This window comes from Rhinolophus sinicus, chromosome 8 (assembly GCF_057876585.1).
Source record: "Rhinolophus sinicus isolate RSI-liver-muscle chromosome 8, RSI-T2T, whole genome shotgun sequence".
In the NCBI taxonomy this organism is placed as follows: Eukaryota; Metazoa; Chordata; class Mammalia; order Chiroptera; family Rhinolophidae; genus Rhinolophus; species Rhinolophus sinicus.
In genome coordinates this window covers 67,652,336-67,671,005 of record NC_142508.1, presented here as the reverse complement: position 1 = coordinate 67,671,005, position 18,670 = coordinate 67,652,336, and the positions used below count along the sequence as shown (strand labels likewise).

General features: G+C 38.3%; 1 long non-coding RNA gene across 1 annotated transcript; it reads right to left on the bottom strand.

Annotated features, from left to right (window-relative positions):
* Positions 1 to 12,739: 12,739 nt before the first annotated feature.
* On the bottom strand, positions 12,740 to 18,461 carry LOC148757599 (uncharacterized). Its single transcript, XR_016022231.1, has 3 exons — positions 18,179 to 18,461; positions 18,005 to 18,061; positions 12,740 to 13,298 (listed from the first exon to the last, which is right to left on the bottom strand). It is a non-coding gene; the product is annotated as an uncharacterized LOC148757599 (long non-coding RNA).
* Between the last annotated feature and the right edge of the window lie 209 nt (positions 18,462 to 18,670).

Genomic DNA, 18,670 nt, shown 5'->3' with positions numbered 1-18,670 from the left:
GTCTTTCTCACATGTAAATCTGTCATCAGTTCACGCAAGCCAGGACATCTGGAATGTTCATTTCTTCCTTCTTCTCCATTCCACCCCCAATCAACCTTCTCCCACCATCAAGTCTGTCTCCTAAATTTCCCTCTGGACAATGCTGTCCTCTCTACCATATGTTGTCACTACCCTTAGGAAAGTCTCTTATTCCATTAGAACAGTCGTTTTGTGTGTGTGTAAGAAACAAATGATGAAAAACATATGTAAGGAGCTGGTACCGTTTCCAATACAAGCATATCATTAGGTTTTCTCTGGCTAGAAAATTCATATTCATCTGCTAAAGGCCAGTGAAAATGCCATCTCTGTGTGGAGAATGAATATAGTAAGCCATGTGAGATGGTAAGCACACAAGTCTAAGGAAAAGCTGAAATACTTCTCCTAGCAGTTTATCCTATGAGCCAAAAAAAGGATGGGGCGGGGGAGTAAGGGGGGAAATTCAAACAGAATACTCACACATAGAACCATTTCAAAACATTAATGAATAACCCAGAAATTAGAGCATTAAATTTATTTTTTCTAAATTTCCACAAAATATTTTTAAAAGAATCTCCTGACAGACTAGTTTATTTAAAAAAGGCAACACCAGACATTCAGAAACTCAGTGTCCCTTATTAAAATAAATGAATTTTGGCTTTGTGCTTAATCTTGGCTGGAAATTTACATTACCCAATCAGGAGTTAACAAGCCCCACAGGGGAAATCAAGTGTCGCATAAAAATTCCACAGGAAATCCACCAATAAATTAGGGCAGGCGAAGCTGTATATGCGGAGATTTCTAGGCCCTCTAAAATCTATTAAAAACCTTTAAATACTGCTTTAGACAAAACATAAAGGAGGGTTAGGAGCTCTGCCATTCCTGAGAGGCCCTTCAATTTCTACATACCAATATTTAATCATTGAAAATGTCTGTATATCCAAAATTAAGTGATTTAGGCTTGGTATATATAACACATTAATTTTATATAAATGTGAAGTCGTTTACATAAGAAGGAAATAAAATCCTCTGAAGACAGAACATTTATCTTCTGTCCATCCTTTACCAAAAGAGAGCTGTGATGATGGTTTAACGTGACATTTGAAAAGCAGTTATGGATGGCATCTTCCCCACCTCTCTGCCAAAATACCTATGAAGACACCAACAGAGGTGAGAAATCGCATCTCTGAAAAATAGACATGCATGTCAATTTTGCTACCAGCATTTGAGAGGAATTTCTATTCACCCCAACTCTGAGGGCAAGAGATGGAAAAACACTACAACTAGAGTATTATACAAAAGGAAGGGAGAGAGGGAGAGAAGAAGGGAAGGGAGGAAGAAAGGAAAGAAGTAAGTAGCATAGTCCCTCATGTTTCCCCTATTCTTTAGCCCTTCTTTCACAGGTTTATATTCTGCAATAAGCTAAATATCAGACAAGATATTACCTGCCTCACCCCCAACACTGAATGCCAACTTGCCATCATTTGATTGGTGTGCATGGGGTGGGGTCGGGGGGACTTTCCAAATGCTGCTACTTTTCATATCCCTCCCCCATAGAACTTTTCCTCTTTAACAACAAAGGTGAAACTCTAAGAAGACTATTGGGCAGGAAGTAAAAGAAAATGGCAGACAATTGCTCTCCTGCCTGGAGTTAGAAGCAAGTCATAAGAAAAGTTGTATCGGGGGTCTTAATTGATAAAGAGCTCTTGCAGTGGTTCATCCAGCTATGAAGTTTCATCCTCCTCAGCCAATCAGAGCATCAGGGGTTGGAGACAGGAGGCAATCACTTCTTGTACAGCAGAGTTCAACCCTGAAGCAGAGACAAACTCATGGACTTTGAAAGAGAGGCTGACCAGCACTCAAGTGAACTGCAAAGCCAAAATAAATCCACAGACTCTGTTTATCGTCAAGTACCAAAAAAAAAAAAAAAAAAGCAAAACGAACAAACAAAACCACTCTAGGGCATCTGCACATATGAAAGAATACAGAAAATAGAGCAGGCCTTCCCTTCATAAAATAACTTACTGAAGCAAATAAACTATATCTATTATGTGTACATTTACACCGAGATCAGCAATGGACAAGAATAGACTTTGCCTCACTCATGAAGTTTTAAAATATGATACTTTTTATCCCCTTGACCATTTTTTACAAATGATTTAGAGTATATTAAATTATTCTATGTTTTGTGGCAGGGAAGGGAAAACAAGGCTATCTTATAATAATTCTCCACATGTAAGGAAATTCTCTGTACTGAGAATCAGAAGGTCAGAGCAATGTGACCTCTCTTCCCTTCCTAAAATTCTTAAGTTACTGCAGTTATGTAATTCTCATGTTTCCAGTCCTTTCTATTGAAAATGATACTTTAATTTTATTTTCAAAGTTCTCAAAATATTATAGAACATAAACCACTCAAGTTTGACTTGGCTGTTATGTAAGTTAAGTCTCCCATTTCAAGCTGGTCCATTAATTTCTCCCAGTCTCCATTTCCACAAGTTTAGAAGGAAGTGATGGGACTTAATATGTGTTTTTAGCCTGTCATCTGCGGAGCTGAGGAGCTTCTAGGGTTGGATTTGAGGGAGAGGTAATTGGACAAGTCTCCAATCTCCATCCTTGCTTCAACCAAGGCAATTTAGCATTCATCTGTTTTACAAGGTAGTTTTCTGCACAAGAATTTGTCAGAGTTCCCCAGAGAAATAGAAACAATAGGAAATTAACATATCTATATCTATATGCATGTCTATATCTATAGCTCTCTCTATAGATATAGGTATATGAACAGATTTATTCTAATGCATTGGATCGCATAATTATAGATCTCACAATTTGCTATCTACAAACTGGAGACCCAGGAAAGCCAGTGATATAATACAGTCCGATTCTGAAGGCCTGAGAATCAGGAGCACTAAGGGTAAGAAAGCTGAGCCCAATGTTCCATCTCAAGCAAGAGTGAATTCTTCCCTCCTGCAGGTGTGTGTTCTGTTCAGACCAAAGGATTGGATGATGTCCCCCCACATTAGAGAGTGAGAATTGCTTTACTGAGTCCATCAATTCAAATGCTAATTTTATCCAAGACAAAATGGCCACGCCATTGAATATTTTTTATTGTAAAATATAGTGGTTCTGAGTCGACTCTTATAGTTTGTTTCCTTTCAGCGGATATTTCATGTTTACAAAAAAAAACATGGGAATAGTTTTCTCTAGCATATCTAACGTGTCAGTGTCAAAGATGTAATCCAGACCAAATTCATAGTATTAGAGCATTGGTGATGATAAAATAAATTCTTGTTCATTTTTCCTAGTTTCAAATACACTAAAATGAGTGTGCTAAAAATGAAGGATACTGATAATGAGATTTTTAGAAATGTGTTTCTGATGCTAGTTATGTGTGAAACTTTCCTTTCCTTAAACTTGACAGAATAAAATGGCGAAAATCCACTTTTATTTTTCTGACTTACAAAAATATTGAAATGACACGATTAATGGGAAAAATCAACTGTTGGACATTTTTTGTCATCAAGTGTTTTATTCAAACCAATGGAATTCAAGGACTTGGGCTTTTCTGTTTTTATCATAAATTCTACTTTAATGTCTGGATATAGCTGATTAGGAAATGTAGAGTATAATTCAAAAGAAATACAGCAGCAGCAAGGATCTATCAAAAGATCTCCTTGAGATGTATTAGCTAAAGCTCTATCTAGACCACTCATAAATTTTTGGATGGAAATTGATTTTGTTTTCTCTTCACTGCAGCAGTAAATAATTTTATTGCTTGGAAACAATTCCTATCCAGTCTTTAGTATACACTTAAAAAGAATAGAATATGTCTCTTGTTGAGGTGTGAAATCATTCACCCTCTGTAGTACGATACCTTAATTAAAATAAAAAGCCATTCTAAACCATTTTGGATGATATATACATTATAAACAATTTTATTCTGAAAGGCATAATATAACTAAAATAGAAAGCAAAATAATAGAATAGGCAGTACTGTGTGATCAAATCGCATCCATCCACCCATCCATCCACCCACCCACCCACCCACCCACCCACCCATCCATCCATCCACCCATCCATCCAACATATATTGTTATCACATCTCCTTAGTGTCCAGCCCTGGGCTGACAGCTGAAGACACAAACATTAATTCCACATGATTCTTCAAGGAGCTCATAAAATCCTAAGTGAGGGGGTATAAATGTCGACACCATAGTACAATACATGATAAATAAGTGATGCCTGATAATATCTGTATATTAATTAAAGTGTGGATGACTAGTGAAGCTCAAACTGGCAAGCAGACTGTGTGAAGTTGCTAAAATGAGAAGAAAAATATCATTGGATATAAGGAAGTGGGCTTTGGCTTAAGAGAGATCTATATTATAAAACCCCTTTTGGCCACTTGCCAGTTGTGTGACTTTGGGCAGATTCTTAATGTCACACAACTTCATACATGTCTGGTATGCAAATAGGGAGAAAATTCCACTCCTAATTTTGTGAGAATAAAAAGATAACGAGAATAATTATGAATATTGTCAGGCATACAGAAACTGTCTAACAGACATGATTTGTTCTCCTTTTCTCTTCTTTATAAATTTATTGTTGACGAGGAGGCATACGGTGTAAATACATCAAGGTGTGAATGGCAGGATGCAGCAGGATGAAGGCTCAGCTGGATGTTCCCTGTACTGAGAGTATGTTTTCTGTGAATCAGTAGCCAATGAAGGGGCGCGAGGCGCAGACCAGAGAAGGGGGTTAGATCTGAATTTTGATGGACTTTGGGCGCCATGCTGACTTTTCTATATTATGTTCATTAATCTTCCTTAAATACAGTAACAAAATGACGTAAATATGAAAATAATTCAAAATTACTTTTATATGCCAAATATTTTCTGAATACCAATGTTAAAATCACAATGATTATGTGTGTCAAAACATGTATTAAAATTAATTCCAACTAGATTAATTTATTAAGTGTAAAATTCAAAAAGATATATATATTTTTTAAATAAAAAACAAATATAGGTAACTAATAAATCATGGTGAGACAGGACTTTTCTACTTACTAAGCAATAAAAAGACATGAAAAAGAATTGAGAGATTTTACTCTAGAAAATTGAAATTTTTCCAAATACTGAAAAAATAAACTCAAAGACAAACTGAGTCAAGAAATTACAAATCTGCATGTATTGATACATCACCAATTAACTGTTTTTTAACATTTCTAGATTATGCAAATATTCAGCCAGCATCGTGTCCTTCTTCAAATTTGTATTAAATATAAAAAGGAAGATCATTAATGTCACTTCTGCTAATCCAAGATTGTGAGGAGCCATCAGAGCCAATGTTAGCTTTTTAGACTGAACGATGCAAATGTTTCCATCAGAAAAAGCACAGAAATAAATAATCAATGAATTTCTCTGATAATATTTGGTAAGGTAGAATGAGATGTTACATATTTATCAGAACATATTGCCACAATTTCAGGGTTCTAATTAAAAGCAAGTTTTCTGTTCTCTCCCCTTGTTAATTTTGAAGCTTACTATTGGCACTTATCCTAAAAATAAAGAGATATGTTGGAATTAATGATCCAGAATCAGCAACCAACCATTTATTGAGCACCAACTTTGTACCTAAAACTGTTTTGACTTGTATTTTATCATTTAATCCTTATAGAAGCCTATAACACAAGTATTTTCATTGGAATGAATATAAAGAAACTAAAGGTTAGAGAGATAAAGTTACGTAAATTGCCCTAAGTAATTTAGCTAAGAGGAATTAGCTTCTGGGTTCTTCTCCAAATTCTGAATTCTACCATCCACTTATATCTCACACGATTGCTTCGGGAATATTTATGACAAAGATTATAAAACAACATAGTAGGTGAGATGAAACCAAAGAACACTTCTTTTCACAGGGAACAGTGACCCTGAATGACCTGATCCATTATTAGGCAGTGCCTTTACTTTCTGTCTCAAAACAGGTAACTCCATCTCTATGAAAATCTGTCTCATCTGTATGATTTAAATAGTTCGTGTTACCAGGGGTTGAGCATCTCAATCTTTATTGCAACTGAGAATAATCTGGAGGGCTTTTTAAAAATACTGGAGTCTAGGCCTGTCTCGGAGACTCAGACTTAAATGCCTGGAGATGGGGTTTAGGCCTCAGCACTTGCTTTTTCAGGCTCTCTAGGTGATTGTAATGTGCAAAGTTGAGAACCACGGCTCCAGTTCCTTGGCTATTTCAACAGCAATAATTAGGGTTCATGAGCTATTTTTCATGGTTAAAAAAAAAAAAAAAAAAACTACTCCTAATTAGACTGCACAGTTTAAATAACAAAATACATTCCTTTTTGTTGTGCTTGTTGTTGTTGTTGAAATTATATGAAGTCACTGTGGTTAGCTCATGCTGGTAAAGTACCCGGATTGAAAGATATGTCTTTGATTAATAGTCATAATAAACAAATGAGCTATTCATAAATGTAGTTTGTTGGGTAAGCAAACGTAGATCATGGGGTTGAGAGAAAAATAATAAAAACAATAATTTATAATGAAAAACTTGGAAACCACACCGCACAAAATCGTAATTTATATACCAATTACTAGATCCAAGCAGACCAGGGTGGTTTTTTTTTGGGGGGGGGAGGAGGGGGAAGGGCAGGGGTTAAGGATTTGCAGAAAATATTAAACAAATTCATAAATAGACCTTGTGAATTTGTAATAATAACAGTTGATAAACTGAAGAATTCTGAGAAACTTTAAAGCAGGTTTCCCAATACCCTTCTGCACTGCCCTTCACCCCCACTCCTGGATATCGGTAGGTATTAACGTCTTTAAAGTAATTATATCTTCAAATACATTTTAAAATTCTGACTTAAAAGTAAGATAAATGTTTCTTGGCTCTAGGACTCCTCAGAGACTTTAAGATGATAACATACCCTCTAACTCTGTAAGAAAAATACAATGTTTTCCAAATATACCATGGGATGTTTTTCCTACCATATTGTAAGACAAGTAACCATAGATGCCCACATTCTCCTGTAAGCAGAGGCGATATCAACAAATCCCACAAAATATACTGAGCACCTATTATATTATGTATCTCAAGACCTGAATCCAGCTTTAATGCAACTTTAACTTCTAAATTTCACAACAGAATAAATTAATTGCAAATAGACAGGTTCTGTTACAGCAGATGATGCTAATATAACTTCAAATTCTCGAAGCTTACTTCAGGATACTAACGTACTCAATTTTAAGGAGAGGAATGGGATGAATATATATTGTAAGACTCGAAAGGAAGGAAGGGAAGGGAAGGGAAGGGAAGGGAAGGGAAGGGAAGGGAAGGGAAGGGAAGGGAAGGGAAGGGAAGGGAAGGGAAGGGAAGGGAAGGGAAGGGAAGGGAAGGGAAGGGAAGGGAAGGGAAGGGAAGGGAAGGGAAGGGAAGGGAAGGGAAGGGAAGGGAAGGGAAGGGAAGGGAAGGAGAGAAAGGAAGGAAGGAGAGAAAGGACAGAATACTTATGTTCCCTGGTAGGAATATGGAAGATGAAATCACTGTGATGGGCACAGTCGTCTGGGTGCCAGTAACTCACAGTTCTTAAAATTTTTCATTACACCATTTTTAAGTATGCCTCAAGATTATTGTAGCTCGATGTGACTATTGTCCTCTATCCCTCTTCATGCTCTTTTGTAGAAAGCAGTGACAGGAATAAAGACGAAGAAAACAGCAGATTTCAAAACTAAAAGATAAATGAAATGGCCAATGGGAGATCTAATTACCCTCCTCCAAATGCACATAGTGAAATCCTGTCATAATATTGCCATCAGAGAGACCAAAGATGGAATTTTCCTTAAAAGCTGTTAATAAAAATTAAACTAATATGTGCATAAATACTTACAGTGGGCCAACTTTACCCTAACTTTCCTTGACCATTGTTTGGTAAGCAAAGTTAGATCACGGGGTTGACAGAAAAATAGTAAAAAAAGCAGCACTTTCATAATGAAAAACTTGGAAACTACCTTATACAAAATCATAATTCAGATCCCAATTGAACCCTTGAATCATCTGTGTGGAAGTAGCACTATTATTTCTGTTCTATAGACCTGAGGATTAGAGAAATGCAGTCACTTGCTCAGTAAAACTCAACAAGGCTAGAAATGTAAGTCAGATGTCCTGACTCCAAATCCTGGGCATCCCATGTCCCAATATGCTCTGTGGCCTTTCCCTTTATTTTCCGTATTTCTCTAAGGTCTCACGTGCATGTCATGTGCACCATTTATCTGGCCCTCTCCCATCTTGCTTCAGTATTTCCCAAAATGTCTTCCATAGAGCACTGCATAATCTGGGCATCCCTTAAAGTGTTCTATGGAAAGAGACCTGTGATCAAATCTATTTAGGAATGTTTCATAATATATTTATTATTTTGATTAGCATATTAACAGCTCTGAGAGGTCCCACAGAAATTCTGCAGATCTGTGAAGTAAGAAAAGCTGTTTGCATAAGTTCACCCTACCATTTTCCAAACTTCTATGACTGAAGAGAGCGTTTTGTAATTTCCCCATCACCATTCTTCAAAATTCACAGCACCAAGATTCTACTTTTGTATCCTGCCTATGCATCTAATCATCTTTCACTCACTCCCTGAATAAGACATAGACATTGCAAGGAGTTTTATATCATTGCAATTTGGTATTTTCTGAATTCTTCCATTAATCAGGGTGTGGTAGATTATCTCCAAACAAAGCTGCAGATAATACAGAAAGCTATAAGTGCTTGCAGCTCCTCCCATCACGTGATTGAGCCTATTTACCCTGGCCTTAGGTAGCTAATAGATGTGGCAGAAATAACACTTCCAGATCTGGGACTAGCCCTTTCAGAGGTGCATAGAGCATCAACTTTTGCTTTCATATAAAACAACGTGGATCCAGGCTACTGAATAAGAAGGGACCAGGAAGACTACAAGAGGCCACATGGAGAATAACTGAGGCTCTCCAGCCAACATCCAGAAACAAGAACCCAGACCTAGGTGGGAGACCATCTAGAATGTTCCAGTCCTACAAGTTCCCAGCTGAATGAACCATATGAGCAGCCTCAGCCAACTGAGTGGAGAGCAACCATTCAGCCAGACTTCAGCATCATAAGAATTAGTGAATTGTTGATGCTTTAAGCCACTACAGTTTGGGGTCATTTGTTATGCAGCAATCAAACAAAACACACAGTCACACAACAGGGAAGACTCCAGGGCAGGCCATGCATTTATAACTTTCTAGTACCTTTGAGTTTAGACTGCACAAAGACACCGAAAAACTAGATGGCCTCAGGGTTAAAAATTGCACAATCATGAGAGGAAATTCCTCTCTCTCTTCAGCTGACACACACGTTTGGCATAGGCTTACTTCTCTGCCATCATTAAACAACCTCCTGTCTCAACAGTAACTCCTGCTAAGTGCACACTCACCAGAATGGATAGTGCCAGTTTCTGCAGGCCGTGTTCTTGTTCCCTCGTTCACAGTCTCTACCCAGCCAGTCCCCCATCCCTTCCATCAGACTTTTCTGTTACCTTGCTAGGAGCTATTTGTCAATAAAGAGTCCAGAGTGAGAACTATTCAGCCCATTGCAGACTTAGACATGTCAAATGTAATTTTTTTTGTTATTCTTGATTTTGCTTGTAAAGCCTGACTTGCTGAACTATTTTAGGTGAGACAGATATCCAGACTGACAGTGGTGTTGGAAAAATAATTTGTTTTAATAGCTGTCTTAGATGAGGAATGGCCAAATTATAAATGTACAAAAATAGTCTCCTGGAAAAAAGAATCTCTCTATGAATTTTATTTTTAATCTTCATTTTATGAAGGCCCTACTAGGATGGGCACACAGTTAGCCTTTGAAAACAAAATCATTTATTTAGATTTATTCTTTCCTGCCCGTTCTAACCCAACTGACAAAAATCAACAAATCTCCCATTTAGACTAGTGGTTTGTGGCCTCTTTACCTTCTCTTTTGTCCTTTAACATATACCCCGGGGGTTGTAAAGATAAATTTTGTTGGGATATGGAATTATAGACACTCAGAGCTGGAAGAAACCGCAAGAGCTACCTAAGTCACACCCAAACTGTGGCAGAAATGATAGAATGTAAACCCTGCTTTACTGTGGAAAATGTTAAATCAAGTGTAAACTCAACTAAACCTGAGTCTCCCTGTCCCCCTCTTCCACCCCTAAGGAGGGCCCAGATGCCTATGTAAATAACCCCAATTAGAAATGCATTCATCACATAAAAACTCAACAAATGAATGCCTACAGGAAATAACACTCCAATAAATCTTGCAAAATGTCTGCCATTCACCATCTTGGAAGTTATGAGCATATGGAAATGAACATAATGTTTGCAATTAAAAGACTTACTTGACTTCAGGTACAGTAAAAACATGTCTGAACCTTTCAAATGTATTCCAGGACTATGAATAAGGTACTATAAAAATTGGAGTGAGCTGTATTATACAGAAACCTATCATTTACCTCTTAAAAATTGTATTCTTTCAGTGACTTACTTCCTCTGTCAGTGTGGTTTGTACGCATACATTACGGAGATGAAATCTGAAATTCTTCCATGTATTTCAGAAAGAGCTAGGTAATAATATTTTGTTGATGATCATGAAAATGGTTTTGCAGTAGCTATTATGAACGGTTAAACTTAGACTATTAATGCCTCCCACTCATGATTTTTTTAATGAGGTAATCCATAAATTCTCCATCAAGCTATAATTCCCTTTATAGTACTTATTTATAAAGGGTGTGTTTCTACAAAATATTTTTGGAAATTAAATCATTTTCTTCTCCATTGATTCCAAATGGAGATTACTCTCTTTTAAAAAGTCAGCAAGACAGTCAGAAAATTGAACCTCTCAGGGTCTCACTTTGCACACTTGAGTTTCTTACCACAGCAAGAGATTAGCAAACTTTTTTCTTTAAAGAGACAGATAGTAAATGTTTTAGGTCGTTTGGGCCTGATGGTCTCTGTTGTAACTACTCAGTTCCACCTTGTAGAGTTCGAACAGGCATAGACAATGTGTGAATTAGTGGACGCGGTAAGCCCAGGTCACACTGGCAACAGGCTGAACTTGGCCCAGGGGCCTTGGTTTACTGACTCCTCTTCTATAGCATCCTATTGAGATGCTTTTGCAAGATCTCTTTGGACCCTCTAGCAATTGGGCTCTCGCTACATTCTATAAAACATGTTTGTTTTACATTTGAGGATGAATCTGATCTTTACAAAATAGTCTTGATTTACTGCAATAATATATGAATTCAAACTTTTTAAAAATACTGGGGGAAAAAAGGTCTTACTTTCACAGAGTGCTTCTTCAAATACCTCAATTCTACCCTCATGTTCTCTTGTTCATTTTTTTCTCTGAGCTCCAGTTCCTCAATTTTTCCATAAAAGTATGTGTTTGGTTCCTTCCCATTCTTGCCCATTCCCTCAGAATACCATTTGTTTGTCCAAGTCCATTTAGTGCGGTACCCAGCATAAAATCAACGCCCCAGGTGTGTGTGCGGGGGCAACACTGTCCCAGAGTACACACTTCATCGTCCTCACCTCAGACGTTATTTTTCTCTCAGCAACATCCGTGAAGCCATTGTTTGACCAACCGTGAGCTAACCATCAATTACACTTAATGGGGAATAATTAAAAATGAGAGATCTGGCAGGCAAGAAGAGAAATGCCATGTGGAATGAATAGCATGACAGAGAGAAATGTGTTTTCGGTACTGCACTCTCGGGAAAGATGCTTCAGTGAAATCCTCCTGCATCGAGGCCCAAGGAGTGTTTCCTGAGGTCTCACAGGGGAAGGAGCGGAGACTCCGAGGGGCCGATGCGCCCTTGTCTGTACACCAGCAGGACGTTTTCCTGGGCAAACCATAGCCACGTCTTGTGCATTAGGGTTGATTGCCTTTGTATTGTCCATGACAAGGACGGAGAAATAGCTTAGATAGGATTTCTCCTCCAGCTACACCTGGAGATGAAATCAAGATCCCTCACAGAGGGATATTTCATTTTCGTGAGCTTTAGCAGTGAGGTTATGTTCATTCATCTCTAAGACTGAGACTGGACAGTAAGGTTGGAGTTAACAAACATGTGGAATCTTATTTTTGTCCTTCAAGTGCATTTTCCCCCCATCCTGACGTAGGGCTCTCCAGCTTTCTTTAAAAGCTTCACTCTCAAATGTAGATGCCCAGCCCACGGTAGGTACTAATGGATTTGGAATCCTATGACTTGCCCCAAAGGAGTCCTGAGAATGAGGGTCCAGGGTTAACTGAGGTTCTTGGCACAACAAGAAGTAGAGGCCAATGAAGAGAGCAGAGGTTAAATATAGGGTCCCCCAAATCCCTCAGATTGGCTCCGCGATGTCAGAGGTGCAGGGTCAGAGGTTGTGCAGAGGGATTGCAGGGCGTAACCTGCAGGTGGTCTGTCTCTACGGACAGCTTCTGTGCATCTTAGACCATTGTGCACACTCGTTCAGCATCAGCGCTACTTAACCTACCTCAGCCTTCCCCACACCCCTGCCTGGTGTTCTCACACCTCTTACTAAAAATCGCTTGAGGGGTTAGGTAATTAAAAGTTTAGCTATATCATGAGTAAACAATGAAAGATGTATCATTATATTTTATTCTTATATCCGAAGAATCCTGAGTACATGAAACATTGTCCAATTTCCTATTTCTTGTTTATTCTTCATCTCATATTTTGCGAGGTCAAGCACTTCTCTGTTAGAATGCTTGTCTGTGACTTTGGAAAAAATGCGGAACCTTGTTGTACTAGACACGTGCCTATCATTATTCAGGCTTAAGTGGTTCCAGGTCTTCGTTCCTCTGTGCAAAGTGTTGACAATTCTGTCTGGCGCCCAGGTTGGCAGCACTGTCTTTGCAGGTTGTGGGAGTAGATGATGCTTGAGCGTATTAAACGTCTCAAATTACAGTGCCACGCTGTTCATTTGCAACAATGGGCTCTTCCCGCGTCGTTTCTTTCACAAAATATTTTTGAGCTCCTATTACGTGTCAAGCACTTTTGCAGATGTTAATGCCTAGTGCACAGCAGTGTAAGAGCTTACACTTAACGTGCTGCTTCTGTCACGTCCGTATTGGCAAAGGGTCCAGCACTTACCTTTTCCCCCCACACCAATACCTCCAGTGTGAAAACATGGATAGAGGGGAGACTTTAAATGTTGCAAATGCATGGTCACTTCACATGTGGAGGTCATTACTTTTTTTTTGTTTAATAACCTTTCCTGTTAAAAAAAAAAAAAAAAAAGTAGTGAAATCATTGCATTATCCAAGTCCTTTGAGCCACACAGAGTTTCCTAATAAAAGTCTACAGGTATAACTTCACTCTAGCCATTGTTGGGTTTATCCTGGTTTTTACTGTGTACTTAGTACACTTAAGTATTTGAGTTCATCTGCTAGACACACTTATTTCTAAGTTACCTAGACTATTTCACAGATTTTCATTAAAAAAAAAAAATACGAGTAATTAGCTATAAGGAAGTCACCTCACTTTGTCAAGGAAAAGAAGAGCAGTGCTCTCTCTCCATTGATTAACCAAAGAAACGGAATCAATAATAACTGAGAGCACATCTGCCCTTGAAGGTGACCATGTTCACTGCTTTACACAAAACGTTCTTTGATTCTGATGAATGGGTTTCGCTGCCTTGTCGTGCTCGTGCAACATACAGTCTGTAATGAAGCTGCGAGGTCCTCCTTTCTCAGGGAACAATCCTAGAATTTACCCAGGCTTAGCAGGCGCCGCACTGGTGTTGCTCAGTCCACGTGCGGCAGGGTATGTTTATGCTTCTAACAGAAGTCTCTGATAAGCTTGAACGCATCATTGTTGTCTTTTCTTTTTAAATGCAACGGTTCAGAACACAAGCCACTGGCTGTGATTCCTTCCTGTGTGATGGACTACACAAACACTGACAGCTGAACGCAGGTATCGGCTGTCATTGATTCGTCAGGTTGAATACCCACTTTCAAAGGACAGATCCGGATAGTTTCTATAACCTGTTACAAAGGATCCTGGCTCCTTTATTAATTCTAAAACAAAACATGGTATTTGACAGTGAAACAAAGGGAAGGTTTTCTGTTTGTTTCTTTTTGATGTGTAAGTCATAACACTTTTTGCCATTTACCAGTTTAATTTTTCAACTATAGAAGACCCTTCTTCATAATACCACCCCTGCACCTATCGGAGTCGGGGTGATTTTATAGGTATGGATATAGATGTATCGCAATCATATATGTATGTATATTGTTATATAACATATATTATATAGTATTTACACATATTGTATTTTATATTTGATACTGATTATATTGGTACTAATGCACATTCTTATGATTGCATGAAAGGAACCCACCTTAAACTGGAATAAACAAAAAGGTGACTATTGGTTCATGTAATTAGGAAGTCCAGAAATGAGTCTGATTGCAGACTTGGCTGGATCCAGGGGCTCACTCCAGGTATTTGGAGTAAGACTTTTCTTCATCATTTTACTCTGTTCGTTTCTGTGTTGCTTTGTCCTGAGAGAAGTTATTTTTACATCTTGACTACCACCCTCCAAACCAGCTCCCTGCCCACCGGCAGCTAGAAATATATCCTCTGATCTTTAAGTTAAAAAGAAAATTGCATCTTCTCTTAAAATTAAAACATAATAATAATAATAATAAAGTTATTAGGCAATGTCAACTCAGATTGTCCTGATCTGGGCCATCTCACTGTCCCTGAATCAAGCTTTGAGGCCTGAAAGATGTGAGACTCCAGCTGGCCAAACCCGGTTACATACTCAACTGCTGGCACTAAAATCGGAGTCAGTTTTACGGTACCCAGAAAGACGAAAGGTGATGTCTCCAGAATCTGAGTATTCTCACTAGGAGAAAGAGAGTTGAGTGTGGTGCAGGTAAAAACGATAAATATTGTATATAACATTAACCACGTGCTTCCCAAGGACTTCCCTACTGACCAAGTCCCAAATGTATTCAAGGTCCCGCCGTCCTTATCTCATGATCAGGTAGATTTCGGTGTGTCAGTGTTGTATCCATCTTCCCTTCTGATTAACATTGCAGTTCAACCAACATCCGTGGTTTGAGATTGACAATTAAAAATAGCATGTTGCACAGTATACACTAAAGTCACTGAGTTCTGTCCATTTACTCTCATTGAAGTATATCCACTCTAAGCAAACATAGTCCTTACATTTGTACTTCAACAGGACACAGACAAGACTCCACAGGTGTAGCAGAAATGGCATGGGGTATTTTTGTGGGAGAGTTCTTTCCAACACATACAGTTAAAGTTAACTGCATTCAAAGGAAGACTTTGCATAGCCAAATCATCTTATAGGCGGACATCAAGGAAAAAAAAAAAAAAAAAGCCAATCACAGAAATGTGGAAGATCATACTTAATTCTGACCATATAAAATTTAATTCAGGCGACTTCCCTCTACCTAGCTCACTATAGATCCTTTACTCGAGTCACCAAGGTATAATACTAAAAATGCCAGCACAAATTTATGTTGACATACCCAGCACTGCCGAGTTGTATAGATCATGTTTGCTGTTTCAACTTATATTTTTAATGATTTGACTTTGAAACAAATCACATGTGTCTCCCAATCCAGGAAAAGGCAGCTACCATCTTTACTTATCTGGCATTGTTCTATAAGCAAAAATGAAAGCATATTTATGCCTCGTGGTTGTGTGAACAGGAAGCTATGGGCTGAAAAATTGAGTGTACAACAGTCTCCATCAGAATTAGCCAACGTTTACTGTGGCAATGCAAAAATATAATCAGAAATGTCAGAATGACATTTTCTGTTTCTCATGACTTTCATACTGCTCTCCCACATTCCATCTCTACTAAAACTAATTCTGTCTTACCTACTTGCACATCAGTTTCTACTGGGCACTCACAAATCCAGCAGCTGCCTTCCATCTTACTCTTCTATGGAATCCAAAAATTTCTGCATTGAATGGGACCTTTAAGATCACCCGATTCTGTACTTAAATTACCTCTGTAATATTCACAAGTAATTCATCTCGAAGTCTCTGCTTTATAAAGGAGAGGTATTTGGAGTGGACCAAATCCTGAGCGTTGGTGGCTAACACCGAGGGTTTCCAATCCAAGCTCCCTCATAGAAATGGGTCATATTGGTAATTTACTTCCTCCTCTAAGATCCAATTTCGTCATATGGAAATAATGATGGAAATAATTATACCTACTCCCTGGGGTTCTAGCAGGAAATGTATGAGGTAATGCCTACAAAATGAGTTTAACACAAGGCCAGGTATGTGTGGTAAGCGTTAAATAAATGATAATATCTACATATCTACGTCTATCCATGTGTACATATTAACTCTATATTCAATCTAGTTTTATTCAAATACATAAGTAATATATGCTCAAAACATAAAACTCGGATAATACGGAATTAAAGGACAACAACAACAACAGCAACAAAACATGCAGGATCTCTCTGATGAGAGCCAAACTGCGTTAAATTTGGTGCTTTTCCCTCTAAGCTTTTTTTCCTCTGAATATTTTTCTTTTGCATAGTTGAGATCATATTACACATATACTTTGGAAATACATTTTAAATATTGTAACATAAGTCATTCTCCAAGTTATTAAAAATGCTACACAAATATCTTTTTTAATGGTTGATGAACTTTCCATCATGCAGTCTTACCCCAAGTTACTTAACCAAGCCCCTGGTTTTGAACATTGAGGACAAACATATTTTTCAAGCCGTATTTGCATAAAAACATGATAACTATCCCTATTGACAGAGGGTTTGTTGGAAAGAAAATCGGGTTACATATGCCGACATGAGCAGGAGAAAAGGGATATAGGATGATACCAACAATGGCTTTTCTTCTTGCAATTTTTCATTATACTGATACTGATGCTAATACTATTACCAATAGTAACTCTTACTGAGTGCCTACTACGTGCCAGAAGTCCTGCGTTATATAATTCAGTAATCTCAAAAGACTCATGAGTTAAATTTTAATATCCTATTTTATAGAGAGGAAATGAAGCGTAAGAGACATAAGCATCTTATAAAGTTCATGTCACTAGTGGCTGAGTCAACATTTTAATCTAAATCTGACTGCATCAAATGTCCAGGTGCCCAGGCCAGTCTTGGTTTACCTGAGATTCTCACGCTAATGTCAGGTCGAGTCCCTTGACAGCAACAGCAGAGCTAAGATTCTTTCTTAGATTCCAAGAGAACACAGTGCTATCAGAATAAGAAAACCTTCATTTAGGAAGGAAATGCTGCTCCAGGAATTAAAAACAAGATAAACCTAGATGTTATTCTGGTTGATTCCCTAACATCCTAAATTCCATGCAACATGTTTCGCTCAAGCCCAAATGTGGCAATCCTATTTCCTGTGTCAGTGATCAATTCAGGAATAGTCATGTGGTCCAATTCTGGCAAATAAGCTTAGAGGGAATTTCTACTAGGAAGTGGAGGGAAGGATGGAATTTATGTAAATGTTTCTTCAGGCTGAAGAAAGAGAACCAGTGAATAATGACCCTTCTTGCTCTTAACTCTTTTGTCTGGGTACCACCCCTGAAACTGCCACAATTCCCTTGCTAATGGACTGAGGATGAAGTTAGCATGAAGGACATCACCGTGGAGACAGGACAAAAACTTCAGCCATTTGAGAGCTGTCATATTAGCCTTCCTCTGGATTCGCCATTCGGGAGATAACAAGTGTCCTCATTGTTTGAGCCTGTTTAGGCCAGGTCATCTGTTACTTGCTGATGTGAAAGCATTCTGCCTGACTTCAAGAAGATTCATAGGGGCCTAACACCTTCGATTCAACCTATCTATCAATACGTTACACTTGCAAAGTCCATAATAATGATTTTGACCACACTTCCATACCCATCATCTAAAAAAAAAAAAAAAAAAACAACCCCTCCTAACTCACCTCTGATGGTCTTCAGGCAAACATCATTATTCCACTTAAGTAATGAGAAATCTGAAACTTAAAACAATTAAGTCGTTTGATTAAAAAGTAGTTTAAATAAGAGTTGGTGTCAGAATTCTAACAAAGATACTATGGTACAGGGACCCACGTTTTTCATGGTCTCTGCAAACTCACCTTGGGATACTACTTTAAGGTGGGCTCAGCACGTCCATGGGCATTATTCCACTTGATCTTTGACACAATCCTACCCCTTGGAGATACAGTTTTATGGTTCACTCTTGAGTATACTGCAGTTCCAGAGGGCATGCCAGCTTTACAAGGTCATGCAGCAAGGTGAGAGATCTAGTCAAGATGGAGCTTAAGGAGGTTCTGCTATAGCAGAACAGTAGTGCTCACGAGGCAGCTCCCCTTAGTTCAGTCTGTCTCATGTAGTTAGGGCTGCATGGCTCGTTCTGAGCAATAGGCTGTGAGCAGAATTGGCACCTGTTATTTTTAATCCAAGGTAATTAGGAAAGGATGTGAGACTCTTATGCTCTCTTATCTCTTTCCTTTATTTGCTTGGAAATGAAAAGTACCAAGATGTCAGCTTTGCTAAGAGAAAAGTAGCCAAGAGCCATTCTGGATCTCCAAGTGGATGTGGATAAGAGTTGCAACCCTCAAACCTAT